The sequence below is a fragment of the Narcine bancroftii genome, chromosome 4 (assembly GCF_036971445.1).
Source record: "Narcine bancroftii isolate sNarBan1 chromosome 4, sNarBan1.hap1, whole genome shotgun sequence".
Taxonomy (NCBI): Eukaryota; Metazoa; Chordata; class Chondrichthyes; order Torpediniformes; family Narcinidae; genus Narcine; species Narcine bancroftii.
In genome coordinates, this window is record NC_091472.1 from 226645814 (window position 1) to 226659303 (window position 13490).

Sequence of the window (13490 nt, forward strand, 5' to 3'; positions counted from 1 at the left end):
AGAATACTGGGATTGGACAGAAAAAATGCCTGCAGAGCTGGAAATTTACATTCAGATCTTATGGTCAAGTGTGGCCAATCGTACTATTTGTAAGTCCACAGTAACCATGGACTGCTGTCCTTGCCCTCTTCTTGGACAGTTGATTTGTGGATGTTGCTAGAAGTGACTGAACTCAGCTGACAGGACTCAGCTTACTGGCCTATCATGGCAGGGACAGAGCAACCCTCAATATTTTTGTAGTTGTCTCTCTGGAGGCATGTGGAGAGTCTGGAGAGGAGGAAGATGCAGTCAATGTGTAGTGGGGTTGGGGGCAGTGGTTGGCACATTGATGTCTGTAGCTTCTCGTGGAAGTAGGAAGCATCTGCAGATCAAATCAGAACTGCAACCAGGCTCAGGGACCAGAGTAGAAACTTGTCAAATTCCCTCATATCTTTAACTCCTCTCCCACAATATGTATCACTTTCCTTCTATTGACAACATCCAGCAGAGTGCTGCTTAACTAGGCCTCAAAGAATCATTGAGGACTCTTCTCATCCAGCACACAGTATCCTTGACCCACTATCATCAGGAAGGTGGTTCAGGAGCATGAAAAGCAAAAGATGGAGATATGTCCCTACCTAATTTTAGATTTTATTACTGGGCTGTTAATATTCGTTATCTAACTTTTTGGATTTTTTTTATTCTGACAAATTGGATCATCCATTATGGACAGAATTAGAATTGAAGTCTACACAGCTTGGGATTAAAAGGCTTGGCAATTGGAACTTGCAAGACCCTTATCGGAAGATAAGGGATGGGAAAAGATTTTTAAACTGGTGAATACATCTTCAATATGTGCCTGATATTTATTAATCCAATTCAAAGTGGTGCAATGTGTTCATTTGTCCATAGATAAGCTGCTTGCATCTTTTCTAATATTAACCCTACTTGTGACAGAGGTAAATCTGTTATTGATACATTGACACATATGTTTTAGTCTTGTCTGTCTTTAGAAATCTATTGGAAAGAAATTTTTAATATCTTTTCAACTGTATTTCAAGTGGAGCTATGACCCAATCCAATAACTGCTCTTTTTGGGGTTATTGAACCAGTCATAGGGTACCTGTACAGTGGTTTTATGACCTTCTCTACATTGTTGGCAAGAAGAGTATCTTAGTTAGATGGAAAGATTCAATGATTTTCTCATATTGTGTCCTATTTAAATTTAGAAAAAAAATTAGAGAACGTATTTGATTTATCGGTGAAATTTGAAGATACATGCCGACCTTTATGTCTTATTTTTATTTGATGTACATTTTTAATAATTAGATGAATTCAATCTTCCAGATGAGATGTAGTCTTACCTTTGTTTTTTGATTCACAATATAAATCAAAAGGTACAAAATATATGTAACCCTCAGGATAAGCTGCTCAGATGGTTTTTTTTCTTAGATAGTTGTCTTCTTTAACACACATTTTTGATGTCTTTTCTGTCTCAGTGTTTATTCTGTTTGAAGTTTTATCTTAATTTATATATATATGTGATATTGTATTTTCAGTTTCATTTCCCTTTCTTCATTATGCTGTATTTATTATAAAAAGCCAATAGAAAAGATTGAAAGAGAAGAAAGAGACCTGTTCCATTTTTACACCATTCCCATTAATTTCCTCTTGAATTATTTCACTACTACGCACCTGGAGCAGTTTACGATGACCAATTAACTTAACAACCCACCCTCTTTGGGATGTGGGAGGAAACTCTTGTGGTCACAAGGGGAATGTGTAAAGTCCACATGGACAAATTCCCATGTTTGAACAGTTAGAGCAAGGTAAACAGTTGCAGTGAAGATCCTTTAGCCCATGACATTGTGCTGACCTATGGAAACCCACTCCATAACAATCTAATTTTCCCCTCCCTCACACCCATGCTACCTATATTTCTTATGTCCATCTACCTATCTGAGAATCTTTTAAAGGACTTTATTGTACCTTAACCACACACCCCACCACCTCTCTGGTAATGTATTCCAAGCACCCACTACCCTCTGAGTAAAGAACTTAGCTCTGACATCCCTAAACTTTCTTCCACTCACATTAAACAGATGTCCTCTGGTATTTGCTATTGTTACCCCAGGAAAAAGGTGTTTGCTGTCCATGCTACCTAAACTCCTCATAATCTTTTATAGCTCTATTACTGATATTATTGAAGAATGAAAATCAAGCAATTACAGGTATCTTTTTAGCCTCTGCCACAGAGGTAGAGATGACCAGTAATGAGCCTGTGTTGGAGGACCACACCAGGAGAGGGTTCTTGACAGCATGTGCATGAGGGTAATACAGACCATTTGCCCTTCTGCTGTTTGGATTGTTTTATCTAAGGAAAGCAACAGATATCGATAGGATCAGAGAGTCACAGCACATTGTTGGAATCTCCTCCCAGTTGTGCTGTGAACCCGACAGCTGTGGCAGGGCCTACATGACATAACCTGCTACAAAACCAAATCTGGTGCAGTAGGAGACAGCAAAGCCTCATTCCCAAATGAATATGATGCCTTTATGTCTGATTTGACCTCCAGAACAAGGTAGAAACACTGCGTGCCTACCTGTCTCCTAAGATCGTCTAGTGTCAGTATCCAAGGATGATGTGTGGGCTGCCTTCAGGAGAGTGAATCCGAGGAAAGCATCCAGAATGGATGGAATACCCAACCGAGTATTGAAAACCTGTGCTGACCAACTTGCTAATATATTCATGGATATCTTCAGCATCTCACTTCTGCAGGGTGTGGTACCCACCTGTTTTAGATAGGTGTAAATCATACCTGAGCCCAAAAAGAGTGTGGTAACCTGCCTAAGTGGCACTCACATCCACAGTGATGAAATGTTTTAAGATGCTTGAGTTAAAGCATATCAGCTCCTGTCTAAGCAGTGACATGAATATGTTCCAGTTCACCTATCATAGGAATAGGTGGATGCCATCTCATTGGCTCTACACAAAGCTCTAGAACACCTGGGCAGTAAGGATGCATTCCTCAAGATGCTTATTATCGAATACAGTTCAGCATTTAACACCATCATCCCCTCAAAACTGATCAGCAAACTCCAAGACCTGGGACTCAACACCCCACTGTGTAATTAGATTCTTGATTTCCTCACCTTCAGACCACAATCAGTGAAGATTGGTAAGAACATCTCCTCCATAATCCCCATCAGTACCAGAGCACCATAGGGCTGCTTTCTTAGGCCCCATTCTACTCGCTCTACACTAGTCACTGTGTGGCTTGGTACAACAATAACATCATCTACAAATTGCTGACAAAACCATGGTAGTGGGTTGCATAAATAGTGGTGAAGTGGGGATTAATAACTAGGCTGAATGGTGCACTAACAACAACTTCGCACGCAATGTCATCAAAACCAAGAAGCTCAGGAAGGGAAAACCAGAGATGTATGATCCAGTGATCATTGGGGGATCAGAGGTGGAGAAGGTGAGCAAATTAAGTCCTTGGGAGTCACTATCTTAGAGCATCTTTCCTGGACCCAACACATGAAAGTAATGAAGAAAGCACGTCGGCGACTCTACTTCCTGGACCCAACACATGAAAGTAATGAAGAAAGAACATCAGCGACTCTACTTCCTGGACCCAACACATGAAAGTAATGAAGAAAGAATGTCGGCGACTCTACTTCCTAGACCCAACACATGAAAGTAATGAAGAAAACACGTCGGCGACTCTACTTCCTGGACCCAACACATGAAAGTAATGAAGAAAGAATGTCGGCGACTCTACTTCCTGGACCCAACACATGAAAGTAATGAAGAAAGAACATTGGCGACTCTACTTCCTGGACCCAACACATGAAAGTAATGAAGAAAGAACGTCAGCGACTCTACTTCCTGGACCCAACACATGAAAGTAATGAAGAAAGAATGTCGGCGACTCTACTTCCTAGACCCAACACATGAAAGTAATGAAGAAAACACGTCGGCGACTCTACTTCCTGGACCCAACACATGAAAGTAATGAAGAAAGAATGTCGGCGACTCTACTTCCTGGACCCAACACATGAAAGTAATGAAGAAAGAATGTCGGCGACTCTACTTCCTGGACCCAACACATGAAAGTAATGAAGAAAGAATGTCGGCGACTCTACTTCCTGGACCCAACACATGAAAGTAATGAAGAAAACACGTCGGCGACTCTACTTCCTGGAACCAACACATGAAAGTAATGAAGAAAGAATGTCGGCGACTCTACTTCCTGGACCCAACACATGAAAGTAATGAAGAAAGAACGTCAGCGACTCTACTTCCTGGACCCAACACATGAAAGTAATGAAGAAAGAATGTCGGCGACTCTACTTCCTAGACCCAACACATGAAAGTAATGAAGAAAACACGTCGGCGACTCTACTTCCTGGACCCAACACATGAAAGTAATGAAGAAAGAATGTCGGCGACTCTACTTCCTGGACCCAACACATGAAAGTAATGAAGAAAGAACATTGGCGACTCTACTTCCTGAACCCAACACATGAAAGTAATGAAGAAAGAATGTCGGCGACTCTACTTCCTGGACCCAACACATGAAAGTAATGAAGAAAGCACGTCGGCGACTCTACTTCCTCAGGAGTTTGCAGAGGTTTGGTATGACATCAAAGACCTCGACAAACTTAGTGGAAAGTGTGCTGACCGGCTGCATCATGGCCTGGTATGGGTACATCAATACCTCTGAGTGGAAAGCCATGCAAAAGATCATGTACATCACAAGCAATACGTTCTCCACTATTGAGAAAATCTGCATGATATGCTAGCGTCGAAGAGCAGCTGCAATCATCAAGTATCCATACCATCCAGGACTTGCTCTGCTTTGTTCTGGTGTCTGCCAACATCTGTTCATACCTTGATGACAGGCTATGCCTGAAATATTGGTTATGAATCTTTATCTTTGCTACATTAAGTACACTGTTTGACATGCTGAGTTTCTCCAGCATTGTGTTTTTACACTTTCTATTCTCGCTGTAATCAGGAAAGAGGTATAGATGCCACAAGACCCACACCATCAGGTTCAGGAATAGCTGCTACCCCTCCATCATCAGACTCCTCAACAACAAACTCAGTCAGAGACTCAATTAACACCCTTACTTTGTATATTATTTACCATTGTATATTTAATTTCTGTAGTGAACAGTTTGTTTACATTTCTTTGTTTACATTTGTCTTTTTTAGTATATGTATCTTTTCTTGAGTGCAATATTCTTGCACTAACAATAAGTAGAAATTGTGCCTGGCTATCAGGGAAAAACATTTCAGAGTTGTATTTGATGCCATGTATGTTCTCTAACAATAAATCTGAACTTAGAACTCACTGTCACCACACTCTAGTTATCTTTATCATAGCGAGGGTCTTAAGGAAAATTAGTGTCCAGGAACTACGCAACTACCACACATCGCTTCTCCCCACCACCACCCATTCACTCCTGGATAGCAGTTCTCCTGACATCACTTCTGGGACCACAAGGATTGAAATGGTAGAAGGGTGGGGGTGTACGCAAGACTTGAGGCAGAAAACAAAATTTCAAATGAGGGTCAGAGGACTCACAATTGGAAGCTAACATGCTGCTGATACAAATGGAAATGCTTGGTGCATCGTTGTTGGACAACTCACAAGGATGTTACAGAGCATGGAGGGATTGTAGCAGTAATAATTTACCCAGTTTACACACAATCAAGGAATAGACTCACTCGTTTCTTTCAGCACAAAATGGGGTTGACTCTTTATTCCCTTCAGACATAAAACTCCATTCTTCATCTCCCCAAGCACCACCCATCCAAACCCATCTGACCTTTTCATTGGCTCTCTATCACATGGGTAACCTTGATGCTCTTACTCTCCTCCTCCTGTATCTAAGATCTATCACAATGTATCTAACCTGCTTCATTCACCCGCTCATGTGCGCTATTACTCCCTCGCGTCGTCTCAAATACATCTTCAATGGTGACCGGCACCACTCTCAATGCAGGTAAGTATGTGACAATGATAGGTTGGTTGATCTCTTGTAGTGGAGTCAGCAATGCCCTCTTTCCAACCTGGAAGTGGTATGCATCTCAATGCCAACTAACATTGATACTACCAATGGTGTGTCAGACCAGTACTTCCAAGGAGGCACAGACAGAGAGTGTCAACATGGTGAAACCTGTGGAGACCTGGTTCTCCAATCTGCTCGGAAATTTGGCACGTCACCTGTATCCCTTAACAACTTATCAAGGGGCTCCATTGAAGTCATCCTATGAGGATGCATCACTGTGTGGGATGTGAACTGCTCTGCCCAAGATTACAAGTGGGTTGTGAACCTGACTCCGTTCCCTCAACTCCATTGATAGCTCCCGCTATAGACGACACTTTCCTTATTCTAATATATTATCATTTCAAAGTATCATCCTCCAAAAGCAAGAGCTATGATATCCCAAATTTCGATCTCTTTAATCCAATAAATCCATCTCTGTGGCTGGTATTTTATGTAGTTTTAATTCTTTGATAAAATGGATAAACATTTTTCATAGTCTCACATTAAGACTTTCATAATGATGAATAGCGAAGTATTTACTGTATGATAGAGATATATAAGATATCCAAACTTTAAAGAGATATATAAAAAGGTATTTAAAGAAATGCAAAAAATTCAAAGAAAAATTTCTCATGCTCACGCTTTTTTCACATGTCAAATAATGAGCAAGTCATTAGTCTGGGCAGATATTATATCGTAGTCACTATGGTAACACTACAAACAATAGCTCTTAAAGAGACAGACACAAAATTAACTAAGAGTTAAAAAAACAAAGTTTTAACCTTTACACCCACTGCCTTGGGAAAGAAGACAAGGTACTTCAAGACTCATCCCATCCTATTTATACTCTCTTCATGAGGCCACACTCATGGTTCACCACACTTTCTTTCCTGACTCCTGAAAAAACCTCAATAGAGTAAAATGATGCTGCCTTTGCTCGGTACGACTGATCTCTCTATCTGTGCACTTTTGTACTGTGTCTACTAGTTGTCTGTCTACTAGTTGTCTTGTGAAACAACCTCAATCACTGCACCTTAGTGCATGTGACAACAATCTTGAACTTGTCAGCCAGACAGACTGTTGCACATCAAGAGAGCTGCCACCCAGGAGCACATCCCTGAAATTGAGTACAGACCACAGCTCCAGTGCCCTCCATAATGTTTGGGACAAAGACAGTTTTTTCCCCTTAATTCGCCCCTATGCTCCACAATTTTAAATTTGTAATCAAACAATTCACATGTAGTTAAAGCACACACTCCAGATTTTATTCAAGGTTATTTGTATATATTTTGGTTTGATCGTGTCGAAATTACAACACTAGTCAGCCACAAAAAGGATGGCCAGATTACTGTTTGCCAAGAGTATGTGAAAGGGCCTTCAGAATTCTGGAAAAATGTCTTGTGGATAGATGGGACCAAAATTAACCTGTATCAGAATGATAGCAAGAGCAAAGATTGGAGGTGAAAAGAAATTCCCAAGATCTAAAGCATACCTCCTTTGCCATAGTTGGCATCTTGCATTGTAGTTTCCGTATTTCTGCTCATGAAGTCTTCTGCAGACAGTAGTCACTGGCACATCCACACTTGCATCCTGAAGTGTTTCTGATCTATTGGACATACACTTGGGGATTTATTTTTCAGTACGATGAGAATTCTTCTGTCATCAGCAGTGGAGGTCTTCCTTGGAACACAAGTCCTTTTGCGATTACTAAGCTCACCAGTGTGATGTTTCTTTGATTATAATCAAGAAATGTGTTCTTTTTTTCCTATCATTACAATTTTTTATTTAATACTTCACTGTGAACTATGTGTTACGAGCCCAGTGGACCCATAAACCCAGCAGTAATAGATTTTCACAAAGACAAATGTTTACCTAAACAAGAGTTGCTTTTAATTATCTTATAACATGAAAACAGAATCAAACTTTATCTATTGCACATGAACGTAATGTGTGTGTAAGTTCAGAGGAGTTATTTGGTTCTCAGTCCAATCTCACTTCCCATTCCTCCAAGTGCACAGAATTTAACATTTATAAAGTTCACCAGGCTTTGGTGCTCGAAAGGTAAATGGTTACCGCTCAGGAAGGTTTTTGTTGGTTTTCAGAGTGAGATGTGTTGTTCCAGGACATTCACAACTGACGTACTTCCATCAGTCACCTCAGTGTCTTGCTGACGAAAATTGCGCCATCAGGGTTCTCCAGATGATAATCTCTTTCTTTCAGGTCACCACAGAGTTCCTTTCTGTTTCACTTACTCCAAGTGAAATATTAGACAGCCAGTCCTCTCCTCTTGCATGAACCACAAGAGCTTCGACCAGGCTGTCTTCCAAAAGCTTGTCCTGTTTCAGTCCCAGCAACTTCTGCTGGCTGACACTGTCAAGTGATCTCTGCTTCTTTCTAACACACATTCTCAGACTGAGAGAAAGCCTGTTTGACTCTCTCTGCTTACAAAACCACATGACCCTCTTACAACAGCAAATTCTCCCTTCAGACAGCAGCAGCTCCAGCTTTCTCTTTCATCTGTTGCCTTGATAAACAATAATTCATTAGTGACGTCTCTTGTGCACTCTTCAAAGCTCTTGCAAAAAAGGTATGAAAAGCCATTATGTCTAGCAAAGCTCTAGTATTTTAAATAAGATCTGTTTTAAAGTGTTTGCATGTTACCTACTCTCACAAACCTTTCCCAATTTATCTCCCAAAAACATTTCTATATACTCTGTCACACATGTCAATAACAATATATTGTGGTGCTGTGAGCAGCTGGAGAAAAACAGTCACCACACCAAAAATCATTAACGACAGTTTATTCAAATTCAGAGCGGGCCCCTTTAAGGGCAGCTCGGGCTCAGTCACCACGTGCGTGGTGATGTCATAATTGCTGCCCAGGGCGCGTGCTGGAAGGGAGGCTGGAGTCAGAGAGAACCCCTGATGATGCCATCTCCCCATGGCTGCCCCGCCACGTGGTGATACACGTGGTCATGAGGACGTGCGCTGCCACACAATACCCCCCAGAACCAGCTACGCGTCCTGCCACTTTGGCAGTCAGCCCTGGCGCTTGGGTACAGACATCTGCACCGGCTGGGATAAGTCCAAATGAGCGGCTTTTAAGCGGTCCACAGTAAAAAGTTCCTCCTTCCCTCCCACATCTAAGGTGAAAGTTCCACCCGACTGCTGGAGAACCTTATATGGTCCTTTGTATGGGTGCTGCAATGGGGCCCACTGTGGTTCTCTCTGGACAAATACAAACTGCGCCACATCCAGTTCTTTGGGTCAATGGGATGGTCGGGTGCCGTGGTGTGATGGGGGAGGCGGGATTAAGTTACCCAGTCTTTTGCGGAGGTCCGCGAGCTGCTCACCTTCTTTGTGCATCATGACGACCAGCGGGCCAAAGAATTCACCTGGTAGGGAGAGTGGCTCACCGTAAACCATCTCTGCCAATGAGGCTTGCAGGTCCTCCTTGGGCGCCGTTCTGATCCAGAGGAAGACCCAGGGCAACTTGTCTACCCAGTCCGGGCTGGAAAGCCTTGCTGTCAGAGTGGACTTCAAGTGTTGGTGGAACCTCTCTACCAACCCATTTGACTGATGGTAGGCTGTGGTGTGGTGAAGTGTTACCCCTAAAAGCCTCACCAGCTGTGTCCACAGCGCAGAGGTAAACTGGATGCCTCTGTCGCTCGTGATGTGCGCTGGCACGCCAAAATGAGCGATCCACTAGCTGACCAGGGCTCTGGCACACGTCTCCGCAGACGCCTCACGGACCGGGATGGCTTCCAGCCACCTCGTTGCTCTGTCCACTATAGTAAACAGGTAGCGCGATTCTATGGACACCGGCAAGGGACCCACGACGTCCACGTGGAAATGCTGGAACCTCCGCGTTGCCAAGTCGAATAGAGGCCTGCGTGTGCCTATGAATTTTAGATGCCTGGCAACTGATGCAATTGTAAGCTAACATCACCACCTCTTTCTTGAGTCCATGCCCGATGAACCGTTGCTCCACCATCCTCACGGTTGCCTTTATTGATGACCCTTGCCCTCCACTCCTGTGGAACTACCGGGTGGGGTGAGCCAGTGGAGGTGTTGCAGAGCAGCGGCTGGGCGGAGTCAGGAAGCCAGATATCCTCGAGGTGCAGACCCGAGATGGTAGTCCGGAGAGCTTGTGTTTCGGTGTCGTGCTGTTGGGCCTGCGCTGGTCATGCGTAGTCTAGGCCGGGAGCTATCGTGTTGATGGCCGGGCGGGAGAGCACATCCGTGACCACATTGTCCTTCCCCACCCTGTGCCGGATGGTCCGTGGAGTATTCGGACACATAGGGAAGGTGGGGCTGTTGCCTGGCTGACCACGGGTCCTTGGCCACAGCCAGTGCATGAGTGAAGGGCTTGTGATCAGTAAAAACAGTAAAAGTTCTACCTTTCAAGAATAACGAAAGTGGCAAAGGCCAGGTGCAGCACCAGGAGCTCTCGGTCAAACGCACTGTATTTAAGTTTTGGCAGCCACAACTGCTTACTGAAAAAGGCCAGTGGGCGCCATTGCCCATCTAGCCACTGTTCCAGTACTCACCTGACTGCTGTAGCGTCGACTGAGAGCCCCATGTGTGCTTCTGGGCACTGGTGTACCAGTAGCGTCGTCTCAGCGAGGGCTTGTTTCGTTGCAGTGAAACCCTCTTCCGCCTCCTCCGACCAGGCCAGGGTCTTCTCTTTTCCCGCGATCAGCGCAAATAGAGGGCGCATGTTGCGGGCGACATTGGGAATAAATCTATGATAGAAATTTACCATCCCCACAGATTCTTGTAGGCCTTTTAAGGGTGGGGGGTTTGGGGAAATGCTGGACGGCTGCCACTTTCTCTGGTGCCGGAGCTGCCCCAGACGCTGAGATGGTGTGCCCCAGGAACTGCAATGTTTGTTTCCCAAACTGGCATTTGGTCTTGTTGACCGTGAGGACCAACTTTGCCATACGGGTGAAGAGGGTATGGAGATGGGCCTTTTGCACTTTGCAGCTGCGGCTGGCCACCAAGATGTCATCCCAGTAGATAAAGACAAAGTCCAAATCCCTACCCACCGTGTCCATGAGGCACTGGAACATCTGGGCCGCGTTCTTCAACCTGAATGGCATCCGGAGGAACTCAAATAAGCTGAAAGGGGTGATAATGGCAGTCTTTCCAACGTCGTCAGGATGAACCAGGATCTGGTGGTTTCCCCGCACCGTGAAGGTTGGCTGTGAAGTCCTGGATATGGGGGACCGTGTACCTGACTGGAGTTGTAGCATTTTTTAACCACCTGTAGCCTCCACAGGGCCTTCAACCACCAGATAACTTCAGGACCATGTGTAGAGGTGCCAACCAGGCACTGTCCAACTGCTGGACGATGCCCAACTCCTGGAGCCTGGAGACTTCCTCCATTGCCTGCTTCAGTTTCTCCGGTGGCAGCCGTTTAGCTCTGGCATGCAACCTTTGGGGGGGGGGAGGAGGGGGCCTTGTATGGAGATATGTTGGAAGACTCCGTGTCAAGGGAAAGTGACGTTGAAACGTGGCTCCAGGATGGCGGGAAATTCACTGAGGATCTCAACATACTCATCCCTGGCGGCGGCTACTATGGCAATTCTGGGTCTGTCGTCATCCACCATGCCCAGTCGCACTGAGTTAAAAGTGCGGGCGTTGAGCAGCCTTCTGCCCCTCACGTCCACCAACAGGCCGTGAGCCCTCAGGAAGTCGGCCCCCAACAGTGCGGTGCCCACCGAGGCCAACATGAACTTCCATGTGAACTTTTCTTCTCCGATCTGTATCTGCACCCTATGGGTGCCATAGGACTTGATTATGGAGCCGTTGGCAGCTGCAGGGTTGGACTGGGGGCCCGGGTATGAGTCTCCAGTGCTGTTGGGAGGAGGGCGCTCACCTAGGCCCCTGTGTCCACCAGGAACCAGTGGCCCATGGATTTGTCTGTGATGTAAAGGTGGCTGTTCACATGGCCAATCGTCGCAGCCATCAACAGCGGATGGCCTAGCCGTTTCCCTGAAAATTGCGGGGTTGGTGCACTTATGGGCTTGTGGTCCCCAGCGCTGGTGGTAAAAGCACCATGTTGACTGGCTTTCCTCTGGCTTGTGCTTGGGGGCATCCTACGGTTGACAGGGCCCCAGCTTGGAAACCTGGCTGAGGGCTGCCTCGTTTTCCTGCTTTGTGCGCCAGAGGGCATCTCCCCGGGCTGCGGCCCTACGGGGGTCAGTGAAATCTTCTTTAGACAGATGTAGCCGGATATCTTCTGGCATTTGTTCTAGAAAAATCTGGGGGAAGAGGAAACACGGCTCATGATCCTCCACCACAGCCAGTTTGACTTCATCCATGAGGACTGAAGGGCTGCAGTCCCCCAACCCATCCAGGTGTAAGAGCCTGGAAGCACGCTGCTGGGGAGTAAGGTCAAACTTCCCCAGGAGCAGGTTTTTGAGGGCAGTATACTTGCCCACTGCTGGTGGTCGATGAATGAGGTTGTCCACCCTCACTGGTGTCTCCTGATCCAGCGCGCCCACGATGTGGTCGAATTTTGTGGCGTCGGCTGAGATGTTATGCAGGTGAAATTGTGGCTCCGCCTGCCTGTACCACGTTCGTGGGCAATGGGGCCAGAAAGGGGGAAGCTTGAGGGCTACAGTGTTTACCTCGGCTGTGTTCATCGTTAACTGGGTCCAGATAGACGTCTGGGCCATCGAGGTCACCGCTGTGGTGCTGTGAGCAGCTGGAGAAAAACATAGTCACCACACCAAAGATCGTTAACGACTGTTTATTCAAATTTAGCGTGCGCCCCTTTAAGGGCAGCTCGGGCTCAGTCACCATGTGCATTATCTATCAATTTCATTAATTTTTTTATTCAGTAATAACAACTGTTCTTTTTAGGTTTCCTTAACCCTGCGATCATAATCGCTGCCCAGGGTGCATGCTAGAAGGGAGGCTAGAGTCAGAGAGAATCCCTGACGACACCATCTCCCCCTGGCTGCCCCGCCATGTGGGGCCAGTTTGCCATGAGGATGTGTGCCGCCACAATATACAAATATTCATCGTTAAAATATACACAGTGACATTTTCATTCCCCCCTCCTCCCACCCTTCCATCCTCCCCACCCCCATATGTAAAGTAAGAAATAAAAAGAAGAAAAATAAATAAACAATAAAAGTACACAAAAGAAAAGAAAAAGAAATCATGTCGTCCAAAATTCCATATTTAAGTATTTCCGTATTATATCATTAATTTTAGAGATGGAGATCTGAAATTGACGGTTTCTAATATATTCTATGTATAGTTTCCAAATTTGTTCAAATAAAGTATGTTTGACTTTTAGACTGTAGGTATTTTTTTTCTAATGGAATACACTTGTTCATTTCTATGTACCATTGTTGTATTTTTAAGATTGCCTCTGTTTTCCAAGTTATCATTATGCACTTTTTTGCTGCTGTAAGCGCAATGATAATAAA